A 17177-nucleotide genomic window follows, 5' to 3' on the forward strand; every position below is an offset into this window, starting at 1 on the left:
GTAGGTATTTAGGCAGGAGGGGAGGAGTCCACAGTGTTGGAGTTGTCTGAACATGCGTCCCTGTTATTATAACTGATTTATAACCGCTGGGCTCAGTCGTCATGCATCTTTCATGGGCCAAAAGCACATTGAACAGAAGTTACCCAGGCACATCGTGCTGCAGAGACGACGCCGGACACACTCACACATGCTGACGCTCAGTTCAGGTTCAAAGCTGGTTTCCAGCATCCAAACACCTCAACGAGCCAGCTGTGTTCACCTCTTCATTTCTGCTGTCTGATTAAATTTCACAAGGCTGTTGCTAATAGCTCATACCGGTGTGTGATTACAAAATATGTGAAAAACAAGGGAGACCCATTATCACTGTGTACTGCGTCAACAGTGTGCTAACTATTTTGTTATTACTCTGTATAATTATTGAAGACAAGAACTCATTCCACTAATGTTGTTTAGCTAATAGTCAAAGCCCAGTACTCCAATATTCCTGGAGTGAATCTGAGGAAAAGAAAAGGAGTCCAATTAAAGCAGCTCCAACTATGAAACCAGCAGGCAGGTTCACAAACAAACTGATAAATAAATAAATGAATAAATAGATAAATTACAGGGAAGAGAAAACGATTACACAAGGCCTCTGACAAAAATGATGTGGGCAATTTTTGTATCCATGGTAACTGACTTTTTCAGAGTGTCACCACTTTTGTTTTGGCAGAGGCGCAACCCAGATACATATGGTTTATCTTTTGCGAACGGTGCTGGACTACACAAGTTTCCATTCATAAACAACCTTGCGCTCTAACTGCTACAGGATGCCAGCCACTCATTCACAGACTGATGTACACCGGCCCCACTGATCACACCTACCCAGCACATGCAGCCCTGCTGCAGCCAGCTCACTGCTGATGCAACTAATATGGAAATATTTTAAAGCACACACTGCTAATTAGCTGCATAGCTAACTGAAAACCCAGTGCACTAAAGCCAGTAACTGTCAACTTTGCTTAAAAATCTTTTTAGTAAAAAATGCACTGTTTCCATGACAACAAGATCTGATGGCACACTTTGGATTGTATTTTTACAATCAATTTGTATGTGTTTTTAAGAATAGCATTGTGGATTTTATGCTTTTTACATTTTGAGGCAGTTACACCAAGCCCTTAATCCTGATTATCCGGTCACGCTCACATGGCCGGCTATTTTACAGCAGTTCCGGTAGCAACATCGACTTCCCCAGAAATGCATTGCCATCTTCATACCAGCACACACTAGGGCTTATTTGACAATCGGCAGGATTTTGATTGACAGGCAAACACAATAGAAATCCACAAAAGTATGATTCACTGTAATGTTTCTATGCAACTGGAAGTAAGCTGGTTGGTAAAGAAAGTAGGTGGGCTGCGTTCAGCCTAATGACTGTATGATGAGCCTACAAGACGAATTTCTGTCTTTTATACAATGATCTTGAGTCTGGAGGCACTGCCATAGCAAATACATTGCATTGTAGCTACAGTACATGGCTTTATATAGACTCAGGAAATGAATCACTCCATCAATAAATGGCAACAAAATAAACAGAAATGTATTCATGGCTCTCTATCTGGAACAGAACGGTGTGATAGCTGGCATTTATCGAGTTATAGATATTCTCTCTCTCTAGTCTGTCTTTTTACTTTGTCTCCCTCCCTCTCTTGCACTCTCCACCCTCTCTCGCTCTCTCGCCCACAGAGAGTGGGTGACCTGGAATGAGCTCTCCTACAGACGGCACTGCATCCTACAGCCAGACAGGGGCAGTATGTAGTGCTTGGATTTCAGGCAAGCTTTAGGCTGACTCTCAATGGTCTACCTTGGCGGTATCATCACTCCATTCAAATTTATAGGCACCTTTGAAAACCACTCATCTCAAAAATTGATAGGTGATTACTTCCTGTCACAGTGCTGATCACAGTGAAAAGTTCATGAGTGCAGCAGCCAAATCAATTAGTTCAGAGTGATGCACTGTTGTGTCTTTTTCACTTGGCCACACCAGCAATTATCTTTAGCTTGAAAAGGTCAGTCAATAATTTAATAATTAATTGCAAGTAAGGATTTAGAAAGTTTTAAAGCTTTAGTGAAAACTCTCTTGATGAAAATCTGATGAAAGTATGTTCTCATTTCCACAACAAAAACCAGAACCATTTTGACTGGAAATAGGTGATTTGAATATGTATAAATGTGATTATCTCTTTGAAATAAAATTAGTCTACTTTAAGTCAGCACAGGTACATTTAGGGATTTGAATAATTAAAATTTTGAATTAATTAGGGCCAAATAAAATAATATATATTACACCTGAAACTTGACTTTCCAAATGTATACAACTTATACAGGACTGCAGGACTGTAGGACTGCAGCCTACAACTTAGCCTGCAGTCTGACAACATGGACAATTATAAAGTAAGAATTATTAATTATTACAATGTAAGAAGAGCAGTAAAGGAGGCAAAAAGTGTAAAAGTGGAACTACAATTCCAGGAAGGCAATCCCAGAAGCATGTGGCAAGGTCTAAGAACTATGACACACCACAAGCCCAACCCCCATCCTTGTCAAGTGCTGACGCATCTTTAGCAGGTGAGCTAAACAACTTTCATGCCCTCTTTGAGGCCATCGGCAACAAACAAGCAAAAACAGCAGAAGCAGTGTGAACACCAAGAAAGCAGCAGCACTGGATGGTATCTGTGGGCAGGTCCTCAAACTATGTGCTGACCAACTAGCACCAGTGTTCACAGTGATATTCAATCTGTCCCTGGATCAGTCTGTCATATCCACATGCTTGAAGAAGTCCACCATCATTCCTGTACCCAAGAAAACAAGACCAGCCTGTCTGAATGACTACCACCCAGTGGCACTCACTTCTGTAGTGTAATCCTGGTCAAGGATTACATCTGCTCCTCACTACCCAGCACACTGGACCCACTACAGTTTGCCTACCGTCCCAACTGATCAACGGAAGACGCCATAACACACATCCTCCACACCACCCTATCTCACCTGGACAAGAAAGGGAGCTATGTGAGATTGCTGTTCATTGACTCCAGTTTAGTGTTTAACACCATAGTTCACTCCAGACTCATCACAAAGCTCAAGGACCTGGGATTAAACCCCTCACTGTGCATGTGGATCCTTGACTTCCTGACGGACAGATCCCAGGGGGTCAACCCTCATCCTCATTTTGAGCCTCCTGCTGTACTTTCTGCACACACACGACTGTGTCGAAACTCCAACACTATCATCAAGTTTGCTGACAACCCAGCTGTGGTGGGTGATAACACAGATAACAATGAAAAAGCCTACCTGAAGGAAGTAGATTATCTGACCCGCTGGTGTCACGACAAGAACCTACTCCTGGACAGCTTCAAGTACCTTGATGTCCACATCACTGAGGGGCTGACATGGGCACTGCATACTGACTCAGTGGTGAGAAAAGCAGGGCAGAGACTGTTTCACCTCAGATGCTTGAGGAAATTCTGGGTATCCTCTCAAATACTGAGGAATTTCTACTCCTGCACCATCGAGACCATCCTGATGGGGAACATAATGCCTGGTACAGAAATGGCACCAAATAGGACCGCAAGGCCCTTCAAAGGTTCGTTCAGCTGAACGTACAATAGGTGGTGCTCTAACCCTGCCTAAAGGATATTTACACCAGGCACTGCAAGAATAAGGCTAGGAAAATCATTAAGGATCCCAAGCACCCACATAATGGCCTCTTCTACCTGCTGCAGTCAGGAAGAAGGTACTGGATACACCAAGGCAGCACTGACAGGCTCAGGAAGAGCTTTTACTCTCAGGCCATGAGGGTCCTACATGAAGTCACTGCCTAAGACTGCCCCACCCCCTTCAATCATACACATATATTATTATTATTCTTTCTAAAATCTTATTAATACACATATTGTGGGAACTAGCAGGATTGCATTTCGCTGTGATCATACCTTGTATGATTGCATGTGACAAATAAAATGGATTGATTGATTGACCTTCTCATCTAACTCTTAGCACAAAAGCATGTTTTCAAATGGTGAAACTACTCCATTGACACTCAAGAACTAACCTGCAGGTTTCATGAAATCTTGACTTCAACTCGGGCATCCAAGCATGCACAAGTTGACAATCACAACAGTCATATGGAGGTCACACACACAGTCCAAATGCTACTTCAGCATGGCATCAAGATTGCACACATAGAGAAGCAGAGAGTACACTGAGTCCTCAATATGACCCAACTCAAGTAGCAACCTGCAACACACAAAAATATGCAGAAATGATGTCATGCAGCTGATCTGGGGAAGTACACATTTAGACTGTGTTGGTTAATTTGCACTTAAAGCACCAGGGTACACTCTGGTACCCAATTTGACAGCTCGGAAATTCACAGTGCTACAGGAAATCCCATTTGTATATTGAGAGTGTTAAATTCTTGGGGTGCTCAGAGTGTACATTGGGTACTTATGGCACTGTAGCTAAGGAGTTGGTGCAATAGAGCATTTCAATGTTGGAGGCTGTAGCCAAATCAAACTAATTGGCTCTGTCCTCAGAACTATTTAAAATTGTCATCTTGGGGCTGTAACTTTTTATGGCCTTTCTATTATCAGCATAGCCATAGGGAGCATTAAATATCTTACTGACAATAACAAAAGCCTGACTGTGAAATTGAAGCATTGTTCATTTTCAAATTGACTGGTAAAAGCAAAGACAGCATGACCTCTAAATACAAGATTTACTGAAATGTTTAAAGGTTTGTAAGAAGTTATTAGCTGTTCAAGGTGGAAAACTGGGAACTGGGCTGTGTATGTTTTTTGGTGTTAGTAAAGCAGTTTGTCTGTTAGCACACAGGCTCAGCACCAGTGAGATGCTAAATGGAAGTGGGATTGAACATGTGAACCTGCAAATATTTACCGCTGAACTATGCCACTCCAGTGATGTATTTTTAGGTCCCCTTTGAGCTCCTAAAACCCACAAGCACACTTGTTTCACTCGTTTTCCATTAACATGAACAACTCGAACACTGAAAAAAAAGAACATGTAATAATGATTTCAATTAGCAGACTAGTTTAAAAATGTAGTGGTGTTGATTAAACATAGATTAGATTGGCATAGACTTTATCTGGGGATAATACCCGATTATGGGGATGAATCTAATAATCAGACAATAGCATAAACTCCCAGGTTGGCCATCTGCCAACTGCTGATCAGGTCTTTATCATGGTGGTGGTGGGAAATGCTATGGTTGGATGCTGGTATCAGCATATTGGGTTAATAAAGATCAATGATCAGTTATTGGCTCCTCTGTGGGTAAGAAAAGGTTGTTGGCTTATTTGTTTGAATGATGGGAACCAGAGGGACAAGCCTCTTGTATTCTGAAAGTCTTTGAGGGAGCAATTACTTAAAGAGTAAAGTAGAAAGGATAGAGGGATGGATGGCACGTTCAGTTAACTCTGAAATACTGTAATTCATAATTTTCAAAAGTCAGCTTATGTTACGCCTTCAGTAAACTCATGCACTGTGGGGTATATGTGCCACGCAATAATCACTTTATCATTTGATAAATCAGCTGACAAATAAGTTGATTAATTGATAAATTGAGTGTTTACAGCACAATGCGATATAGTGCTTCAATATATGCGTATGTGTTATAAACCACTTTATAAAAAGTAATTGATAAAAAAAAATTCAAAATTACACCAAGCCTGCCTCAATCACTTGCCAGATGGCAGAAGCTGTCCAGAATCTTGCTGATGTTCTTCATGACAAACACCAGTGAACCCATTATTGAAGTTGTCATTCATCAAGTCAGTGTGGTTATATTTATTTATATATATTATTGATTTGTCAATGAATTTCTTCTGAAAGTCAATCTATTCAATTATTGATTTGCTCAAATGGGCCCTCATACTGAACGTGTTTGTGTTTATCTGTTTGTGTACTAGTATGTTTTAGCCCGAGTCTGTGTTTGGTCATTTTGTAATCTCATGTGGTCTGGTTTTTGGGACATTTTTCTCCGGAATGGGAAACTTGTCCATCTGCTGCATCTCCTAAAGGACCACTGAGGGAGAGAGTTGGGTTGCTACATCATGCAGTTTTACACACAGGCAGAAACACACACACACACACACACACACACACACACACACACACACAAACACCTCTGTAAGGTGATGCTGTGTCATTTTGTTGGCACATATGGTCTGGTCAATGTGATCAGTGAAGGCCACATTAACATGGTTGCAGTGGGATTATTTGTCTCTCATGGAAAGTAGCGTGTTTTCCACCTGCTGTGTAATTTTCTGTAACACTTTGTACTCCCATGCCCACTGGCCAATATTATCCTTGTTACATCAAACCCATGAGAGCGGCACAAACAGGCTGTTATAGGCTGTCACACTGCTAGTGTCATTATGGCTCCAATATCTTAGACAATAATATCAGTGTGGGGATTTCACTGGTTATGTTTGATAACAGTGGAAAATGAAAACTAAAGATGCTGTTCATATGAAATTAGTGTGCAATTGTTTTTAGAAGAATGTGTTTGTACATGTACAGTACAAAGAATATGCATGGATTATTTAACTAGGGCTGTGTCCAAAATCACTCCCTTGTTCACTCATTCATTACCCCCTATGTAATGGAAACTCAATAGTTTATTCAATAGTGAGCAGTAAGTTGGGATTTCGGACACTTACTCATTATCATCATTTTGTGTCATCACTGACAGCTGTCGTCACACAACATTTTTTTACTTTTGTTTTAATTCCTCAAATGTGCAGAGCCTGTTGTTGTTATATAGATCAGTAATCTTGGTAAGTGCCATTTCAGCACATTTTTTAAATCCAGGCTCGAAAGTGGGCATTCTCCCAAAAGAGAACTGGGACAGTTGTAATTTTGTTCCCCCAAACTCGTTCACTTAAACCCCAACCCCAATCCCAATTGTATTCATTACAAAGGTACTTTTAATATCTTTTTTTAAATCTGACAAGTTGTTTGGAGTGTAAGTATAAATATAAAGGCAGAGCGGATGTCAAATCTCTAACAGTAGTGTTAAGTGTGAAAATGCCACATCCTGTCTGAATGAAGTCCTGCTCTCACTGCTGGTAAACTCTCCTGTTAAACATGCTGATATACACAGCAATTAAATTATTAGTTGGGTTGAATTCACATATGAAACAGCAACATATGCAAAAAAGTGTGTTTGTGAGTGTGTGAGAGAATGTGTCATGCCTAAACGAGGTGAACTCACTCCAGCTGTGTCTTGACTTTATCTCTGACTTTCTCCAGCTGCTCCTGGCAACACCTAATCGTTTACTCTTCTCACAGAGGGGGGCTGCGAGAGACACAGACAAAGTAGTGAATGTGTAAACAGTTTTCGCAAAATGTTTATGCTAATCAAGCATGTGCTAAAGTCAGTCTTGTATGTGACGAGTATGTCAAATTTGAAATACATGTGATGGCTCCCTCTCCTCTGCATCCTGATTGTGATTGTTGTTGCCAGTATATTTCTGCCACTGGCAACAACACTCACAGGCGTAGGTGGACTGACCATCATGAGTGCCCAACTGGGACCTGAAGGCCAGCAGTGAGCTGAGAGAATGAGCCCATGCTTTCCCATAGAGATAGATAAATAGATAGATAGATAGATAGATAGATAGATAGATAGAGAGAGAGAGAGAGAGAGAGAGAGAGAGAGAGAGCGTGGGATGTGGGGGTATTGAGTGCATCACTGGTCCATGATTCTCCTCTTCCAACTATTGTTTAGTTACTGTAAATAGAAAAGAATATGTGACTGATGAATATGAAACAGTTAAGATTTTCAAAGGCAGCCATATCAAACAGATATAAGAACAACTACCACTAAACAATGGATTATAGTGGGGGTGCAACAGCCTTATTCTAATTGCCATGACAGCAACTTAATCTTCATAATCATCATCTTCATTTGATTAATAATTCTGTTTATCGATAGGCCTTTTTCACAGCAGACACTTACTATTCTTACTAATAACGTTAATAATCGCTCAGCTCTATGTAAGTGTCCCAGTCACAGTAGCCATGACAGTGAGCCAGCATGCGCAATAACAGGACCTGAAACTGAAACAACTAAATGGAATTCAGCCATAATTCATTTCATTATTTACACCTGTGGTTTTCCTATTGTGACATGTCAAAAGACCTGTGCGCTCACCTCTGCTGTCGATAAAATTACTGTTTCATGGACAAACATCACATTCTCAAAGCAAGATTTCTTCAGTTTCTACCAAACCTAACCCAATTTTGTGTGAAACTTCAGACTTTAGGGACTCTGACCCCTGCTAGTTTTTGGACTTTTGGCTGCCTGCCTGGTCCCTTGGTTTTGTTTGCCTCTGCTGACTGCCTACCTGTTCCCCACCTATATCCTGCCTTTTCTGTTACTACTTCTACCTACTGATTCTGCTTCTAGGTCTCACTCCAGAATTGTTGCAGTGATACGTACATTTGTCAGGCTGTACAATTTATCCAAAATATAGAGTAATGTCATTTAGAATGTACTGTATATTGATTTTAATCCATGTTCTGCTGAGATTTCAGACACTGCCATTCTTCTTTCACCCAGTCCACCAGTTGCCCTTAATGTGTTCCAGCCTTTTCCAGTCACCAGATCCTCCACCTGACTGCATACCTGTACCTTATTACCCCATCAGCCTCACACTATATATACTTTATCTGCCCAATTATCCTAATCATGTTCCAGATTGTCTATTGCAGCCAATCACAGCTAGTTTTTGGACTTTTGGCTGCCTGCTTGATCCCTTCTGGTCTTGTTTGCCTCCACTGAGTGCCTACCTGCCTGTTGACTAGTAAAGCTTGCTTTTGCACAACTACTCCTACCTGCTGAGTTTGCTTGTGGGTCTCACTCCAGATCTGTTACATAACCCAGATAACCAAAATTTTGAGGCTCCAAAATTAAGATGTTTAGGGGGCAGAGCATGGAAACCATGTCAACAAGTTTAGTTAGTTTAGTCTACTAAATAGTCTATATTTAGTCTAATGTACTGCTGTGATTTTGGACATTGCCATCTCTGTTGCCTTCAGTGTATTCCCGCCTAATCCAGTCACAAGTCAAGTAAATTTTATTTATATAGCGCAATATCACAAATCAGAAATTTGCCTCGGGGGGCTTTACAATCTGTACAGCATATTACAGCCTCTGTCCTTAGACCCTCAATTTGTTTAAGGAAAAACTCCCCAAAAAACTCTTTTAACACGGAAAAAACGGAAAAACCTGATCTCCACCCATTTGATAACCTGAATCTCATTACTCCATCAGCCACAGTATATATATATATATATATATATACCTGCCCAGTAATTCTCATTTTCCAGGTTGTCTATTTCAGCCTTGTTTCCTGTATCTACTTGCCTGCCTGTGTTAGTGACTTTGAACCCAGCTAGTTTTTGGACTTTTGGCTGCCTGCCTGATCCCTTCTGGTCTTGTTTGCCTCCGCTGACTGCCTACCTGTTGCTGACCTATATCCTGCCTTTTGACTAGTAAAGCATGCTTTTAGACTAATACTCCTACCTGCTGATCTTGCTTCAGGGTCTCACTTCTGAATTGTTACAGTGATAACCTAAATTTTGAGCAGAGAGCATGAAAACCATACCCCTGTTGTACTGTTCTACTGATTTCCATCCATCCATCTATCATTCACCTCTTATCTGGGCCCAGGTTGTGGTGACAGCAGGTGTCACAGTCATCTTTCTTCCCAGCCTTGTCCTCCAGATCCTCCCGGGGATTGATTTTCAATTTTTATTTAACCTTTAGTTGTCATAGATGGACTACAGTATCCTATGGCTAATTAATTATTGAAGTAAATATAACATGTATGACACCATAAAACAAATTCTGATGGAGGGTTCATTTTTTTTATTTTTCCTAACAAAATTGTTTGGCTACATGTGGTATTTGCAGCTTCTACAGTGAAGTAGGAGTTTATAAAGAGCACTGGAGGATAGTACTATATCCTTCCTGTTGTACTGCAGGCTGTTAAGGTTAAATACAAAATAATCCAAACTCAGCCAAATGTTAAATTTCACATTAAAATTCATCACCCGTTAAGGTTATTAAAATGCCAAGTTTATTTCAAGCACTCTATTTAAAATATAGATTATACAATGTCTTTGTAGACCATACAGGAAAAGCTTGATTCAATGTTTCATAGTGTGAGTGGCAGGGTGTGGAGTTACTGCAGGTCTGTTTAAGTCAGCCCCTTTGAATATACATAGTAGTAGAACTTGCCTGCTCACAAAGCATCAGTTTGCAGAAAGAAGAGAGAGCAATTTGATAAATTACTGCCGTACATCTTCCACATATTACATATAATATGAATAAATGTCTCAAATTGCACAATTAGTCAAACAGCCCAGTCTGCCAAGAGGCCACAGGTGTCCCTTCTGTCACGTGTCTCTGCTTTGTGTCTAAATAGGAAAATATAAACTATGGGTGGACTGCCAACTTTCCTCTATTTAAAAAGATCTTAAATTGTAATTTGGTGTCATCTCACAGGCTGATGAGATGCATCAGCTTTCATATGAATTTAATTTCTATATTAAGACAGGTGTTATCTCTGTTCCACAGCACCATCCGAACATGAAAGCATGATCTCAAAAGCAAGTGGTTCCTGATGATCAAATAATCACCTGCTGTGCAGAAAACAATATGATAATCTCATCGCTGTTGCCCCTTTGCTCTCATATACTCAAGAGTGGAGTAGATCTAAAGCAGCACTAAGCGAAATCCTCTGTCTGATGTGTTTTCAAAACTCCCAGGAGGAAGAGATGTTAAATTCTTTAAGCTGTGTCATTATGTTTAGCAGCAATTTAAAGAAATACTCTCACATCCTGTTAGATTTGGTCTAATGAATGTTTTGAATGTGGAGAAACACCACAGATTGTTTTAGAAATCAAAGCCCATTTCTTAAACGAGAAATAGAAGACAAATATTGCCATTTTGCATTACTGCTTTGCAATTTTTTTATCTGTACGCTATAATTAATCAATCAAATCCAGTGATGGGAGGTAGCCATTCAATAAAAAACAACGGCAAATTGTCACAGAAATATAACATTAATGTTGCTGTAAAGCTACTGGATACCACATCTAATGTATTTTCAGTATATTCTTCTCCACTCTGAAGGTCCCTGATGCTCAATGTCAAGACAAAATGACTCATAATTTAATTTATTCCCTGAAACCTACAGCACTTTAATAAGCTACTGGTGTGAATTAAAAGCCATATAAAGTTTGCATAGATTGAAAAATATATATATTTTGTATCAGCTGATGTTGGTCAGGATTGTACATTGTATCTCTATGTTTGATGAATCCTTTTTTTTATTATTATCATTTTAACATTTTCACGTTTATTGAAGTGTTGAACAGTATAGACACAGGAAAAAACAATGAGAGAGAGGTTTATGACATGCAATAATCCGCAGTCGGAATCGAAGCAAGGGCATTGTGGTTACATGGTATGTACCTTAATACTTGCATATAATCGTATTATCAAATTGTGATGAAACTCTTTTGACTTATCTCTAATCAAATGATTACAGGTGAATCATCCCAGATAAATACATCTATTTAACTATTTGAGGAAATACAGTTTTTTACACAGTGATTTTAAATATTTGAGTGAATATTGTATTGATAAGCTAAATGCTTGGATAATTTATCACATTCCCAGTAAATGACTGTAGCCTCATACTTACATGTATTGTATACGCTAATTACAACATGTTTATATGTTCGGTATGATGCAATTTAGTATGTTTTGTGCAGCTGTGTCATACATGCAACATACCGTCCATATATTACCTATCCCCTGAAAATCCAAGACCATACGTGACTTCATGCAACATTCTTTTACGTTTTGCATATTTCCACATGCTTTATGTTTTATATATAGTAGTGTAGTGCTCCATGTATGTGCCTTGTACTGTATGTGGCCTGTATGCTATTCACAAAAGTTATAGTGCAGTGTTATGGTAAAAGACTAGCATAGAAGAGTATAAAAATATTTTTTCCGTGCCACACGTGGCAATGTTTTTTTTTGATTTTGTCAAGTATGTTATAAAAGTATGGTTTGCAGCCTCTTGTTCATATTTGGATTCATGTCCTGTGTTGCTATCTAATATCCTACAAATGCAGCTTTTTATCCTCTTTAAGACTACTTGTTATTGTCAACTAACCCTTACCCCCCTCACACACACACACACACACACACACACACACACACACACACAGACAAATATAGGAACACACACCCTTACTATATCCATCTTGGAGTGGGTGGGGTGACTGTAGATTCTGCAGGTTGGGTCCATGCTTGTATCTTTGCTGAGCTGTTTGGTGGGCATAATCTGGACTGTGGATAAAAGACAGATGCACAAAAGTAGCATTTTTGTGAGTAACAAATCCACTATAGTTTTGAGTGCAACAGCAGTCAAGTGTGTCTCTGAACAGGCAGGGGTTCAACGTGTGACTCAAGGACACTTCAGCAGCAGGAGGAATTATTTGAAACTGATGGACACACAGCAGGGCCCTCGCTACTCCAGCAGCCTCGCTATCCTCCACTGTCCTGCATATCCAGGTGGAGCCTCCATTAAGTGGAGGTGGATGGATGTACCCTGCTGCTTTTCTATCTATCTATCTATCTATCTATCTATCTATCTATCTATGCATTTGTATTTTCTCTCTCTTGGTCTCTTAAACACACAAACAAAGACACACATGCACAGGTCTCTTTGTCTCAGTGGGAGCTTTCTAGTCACCCTCTGGCCCGCTGCAGAGACCTGGTGTCTCGGAGCAGCTGTTCCAGCTCCAGACTCAGCTGACTCCTTCAGGTGAAAAACTAATGTTAGTGATCCGCTCACTGATCTGTTGCCTGCTGTTCAACCAGCAGAGCCTGGTAGTGGGAAAGCTCACGACTGCATCCATTTCAAAATCAGAAGTAGTAATCTGGGGATACTTTTCTTAAAATGTTTTCACCTCACTAGTATTGCATTTTTGTTTTCCATCTGTTCATTTTAAAGTTTAGACTCTGACATCTCTCTTCTCTGATATTTCTTTTCTGAAATAACAATGCAGGTCTAGCTTGAAACATTTTTTCCTGCAGAAATATCCCCACCTTGCTGAAACAAGGTTTCGCTGTATATGTTGATCAAAAAAAGTAGCTTGTGCCTGCGGGATGAAGCCATTTCTTTACTTGAATGATTAACAGAGCCCAGAGCTGGACAGGGGTCCTGGAACATGCCAAGTATCATAGATATTTACTGTTTCAGGGCCCTAAGCGAGCTGTTGTCAGGGAGCAACAATTTCTAGCAGCAACTCCTGGATGCAACACTTCCTTAAAAAAATCCAAATAATTCAGGTAAGACTTGCTTCCAGAAAGAACAAAATAGCCACCCCCTGTAGCTCTGTACAATCACAACAAAACCACAGAGAAAGAAAGAGAGTCATACCATTCACTATCATTCATCTAATCAAGTGGTTCTCAGCCTTTTTGGCTTGTCACCCCTTAAAATGAAGCCATCTCTACTTGGAAGCCCTTGTCACAGGTTCCATACTGTAAGTTTATTAGATGTGAAATTCAATCATTAAAAAGACAGTGAAGTGTGAAGTGAAGAGTGAAGAAGTAAAATAATTCAGTAATTTACAAGAAAGAAATCTGAGCAGACATGTTTTTTCTCCTTTCCAATTCTGTTAATCTTCTTACAACCCCTTTAGATATACAATTAAAGGCAGTCTTCACCCCCAGATTGGGAACCACTAATTTATTCTAATTTATCATATGAATAAAAGAAAGATGAGCCTGGAGTTTTGGATTATTTAACTGCACACCAGTAGTTGTATTTTCAAACAACTGTCTTAAGTAGCTTACTAATGGATTACTTGTTTGTGGGAAAAAGCAGTTCCCTGGTTTTGGTTTGGTTTTGGTTAGAAAACAAGCTGGCAGGCTGGAGACCTGCCTGCACTGACCAAGACTCTGGCTACCAGCTGCAGAATGTATAACAGTGAGCCCGAAACACAACAAATTTGCCTATTGGTGGAAGTCTATGTAAGTCACTGTTTCAGGAACAGCTCTAAAAATAGCTCAAACGTAGCCAAAGGCTTGTTTTTCTGGAAAAAAAAACAGCGAGGTCTTGCAACGTGGCTCTCCACAGTTGGTTCAATATCAAAGCCAAAACCTGTTTTGATACGGGCGACCAGCCGGTCATGTGGGGGAGACGGCAAGGTCGTCTGGGTTATGGAGTGAATCCAGTGGAGATGCAGCAGTTTGCGGCTCTCTGCTGTTTGTTTGCTGGCAGGCGGGTCCATCTGGCGGGCAACAGAAGGACTGCTCGTGAGGAGACGTTAACTGAACATGTTCTTGTTGTTGCTCTCACCTTCGTCTGTTATGCTCCATTTACCCCTTGAGCCATCTCATGACACACTTTTACATCGTGTTCAGTCCGGGTGAGAGGGAATGTTTTAAAAAAGCCCTAGCTAAACACTAAGCCTCCGGACAAGTCAGTAGAGGAGGAAACTTTTTTTCCACTTAAGCAAAATAAGGCTATGGCTTCCTTTGTTCTTTAACTTAACTTAGTTAACTACCGAATTACGCTAGGCTAACAAACGTAACTTTTATAGTTAGCTAACTAATTCCACCGTTAGCCAAAGAGGGAGGGTTTGTAACGTTAAGGCAAAAATACATATCTTGATAACTACATGTAAATAATAATTGATTTAATTTGACTTAAGTTTACCCACCTTGTTTATTTACCACTAAGTACATCAGTGTGTATCACCGTGTATGGCCGACACTGCCACCCGCGGTGCTCATCAGTTCTCACCGGGAGTGTGTGGAACTCAAGCCCCCGGCCGGTCACCGAAGAATAGTGGTCGTTAAATATTCATCCTCCGTTCCCGGTGGCACACTTTTCCTCTCTACTGACCGACCCCTGCTGCTCTGAGCCCCGCCAGAGGAGCAGCAGTGTTGAGGAACTGTGTGAGTGGTTAAGATAAAAAAAATGTAAACGGGATTTGTTTTAGTTGTTGGTGTTTTTTTTTTTTTATTTTTCCTTTTTGACCTACAAGAGGATGGGGAAACGTGACTACGGAGCTCCAGTGACGTGAGCAACGTGTTGTTTGTGCCGGAGGAAAGGTAGGTTTTTGGATGCACCCACACCTCCTCCACCCCCTTTAGTCCTCACATAAACTGTACAGTCTATCCGTTTGCCTGCACACATTGGTTAATCTATTCTCTCCCGCAAGATAAATGTTTCTCTTGGAGTTAGACAATGTGATATATCTCCCTGCCACTCATTATAAGATTATATTAAATCACGGGAAACAATGCAAAATGGTTAGGTAATTGCTTTGTGTTGTGCAAGTCTGTTACACTTGCTGCAGGCCTGTAAACTTACCTTATCCAACCAACTACAAACCATTAGGAATGCTGCAGGTGTAATTCTGGTCCACTAGATAGCAGCAGATTACTGTGTGTGTGTGTGTGTGTTTGTGTGTGTGTGTGTGTGTGTGTGTGCGCGCTTGTGTAAAGTGACAAAGATGGTCTACTGCTCCCCCTTAGGACCTGAATGCTTTTGATGAGCCTCATCAAGTCCACCTCTGTCATAAGTCTGCTTTTCTCTCCCGGGCATGTATCCCAGTTTCTCTGTTTTGTCTCTTCTCTACAAATTCTACCAAAAGATGGAGGACCACCTGCCAGCAGCGATTGCTTTGGGAAGAGGGAGACTGGCTGCAACAGAGAGCTTTTCACGTTTGATAGGGTCTTTTCATTCTGCTTCAAAGGCAGATGTACGGTTAGAGACAAACCGTGGGAAATCCAGGAAAAAATACTCTTTCATCACACTTTCCGTCTTTTTAATGCACATGTGCACTCGCTCAAAGACATAACTGCATAAACACACTGTGCACACATGCACACACATACTCTACACGTGCTCTTTGCTGGTTGGTAATGATCAGATAGGCTTACACACCAAGACCAAAAGATCAGGATCTGGCAACCCAACACCTGTACCCTGTAACAGGACAGATCTGGCAATCCGACCCCTTCCCTCTGGAAGAGGAATAATTTGGTTGATGGCACTAATAATCACAGCCCTGTTACTGATCCCTCACTGGCTGTGTGTTTGAAAGAGTCATTCCTCTGTTATTGATACCCAGAGCGAAGACGTCACATATCTGACAAGTGGGTGTTTCTCCTGCCTCTGCTCCTTCTTCTGCTGTTACGTATGTGGAAGTAGGTTGGTGGCTGCCTGCACTGCTCATACTGATGCTGTTTAAAAATTCTTAGAGTGATGTATCACTCATTTTCACTCATACACACACACACCTGACAGTATATGTTACTCTGGAAAAAGAGGAGTAGATTTAAGATCAGATAGCATAAAGATGTGTCTATGTGGCTTCTCTCATGCATAAGTGTACAACACATCATAGATACAGAAATTAGAAGTTGTTATTTGCGGATTTGATGACATGTTACTGCCAGTCAGGCTTATCTTCTGCATCCCATGTCTGTCTGTCTTTCTCTCTCTCTCTATCTCTCTCTCTCTCTCAACCTTTTGTATTATTTATGCCCCGCCCCCTCAGCTGCCCAGAGCTCTCGAGTTTCACCTGTAGAGCCAGATGACAAATTAAGACTCCTTCTACGACCCGCCACAAGGAACTCCTCAAATGCATGCAAACACATACACATATACGCACATGCAAATGCACACACGTACACACAAACAGGCAACCCATCTGCCCTTCTCTCTTTCTCCCTCACACACACACACACACACTTACACACACTTACACACACGCTAGCTGTCACACACTCTGAGGAGGGCAGTGTGAACAGAGTGCTGTGTTGAGTGAGGGAATGTGTTGTAGTGAGCAACAGAGGACGGAGTAGGTCAGAGGAAGAAGCTGTGTGTGACCTAAAGACTTTTGTCCCGGAGTTTTTTGCTTTTTTGTTTTTTAACTTGCTGAAGAAGAAACCTCCTGCAAGGAAACACAAATTTGAAGACTGCGGAAATTCTTGCGACCACCACACTTGCTCTTCTGTACTGTTTGTCATTGAATGTGGAGGTGACTATGATGGAAAGCTGTCTTGTTTTGAT

The sequence above is a fragment of the Enoplosus armatus genome, chromosome 2 (genome assembly GCF_043641665.1).
Source record: "Enoplosus armatus isolate fEnoArm2 chromosome 2, fEnoArm2.hap1, whole genome shotgun sequence".
Classification (NCBI taxonomy): domain Eukaryota; kingdom Metazoa; phylum Chordata; class Actinopteri; order Centrarchiformes; family Enoplosidae; genus Enoplosus; species Enoplosus armatus.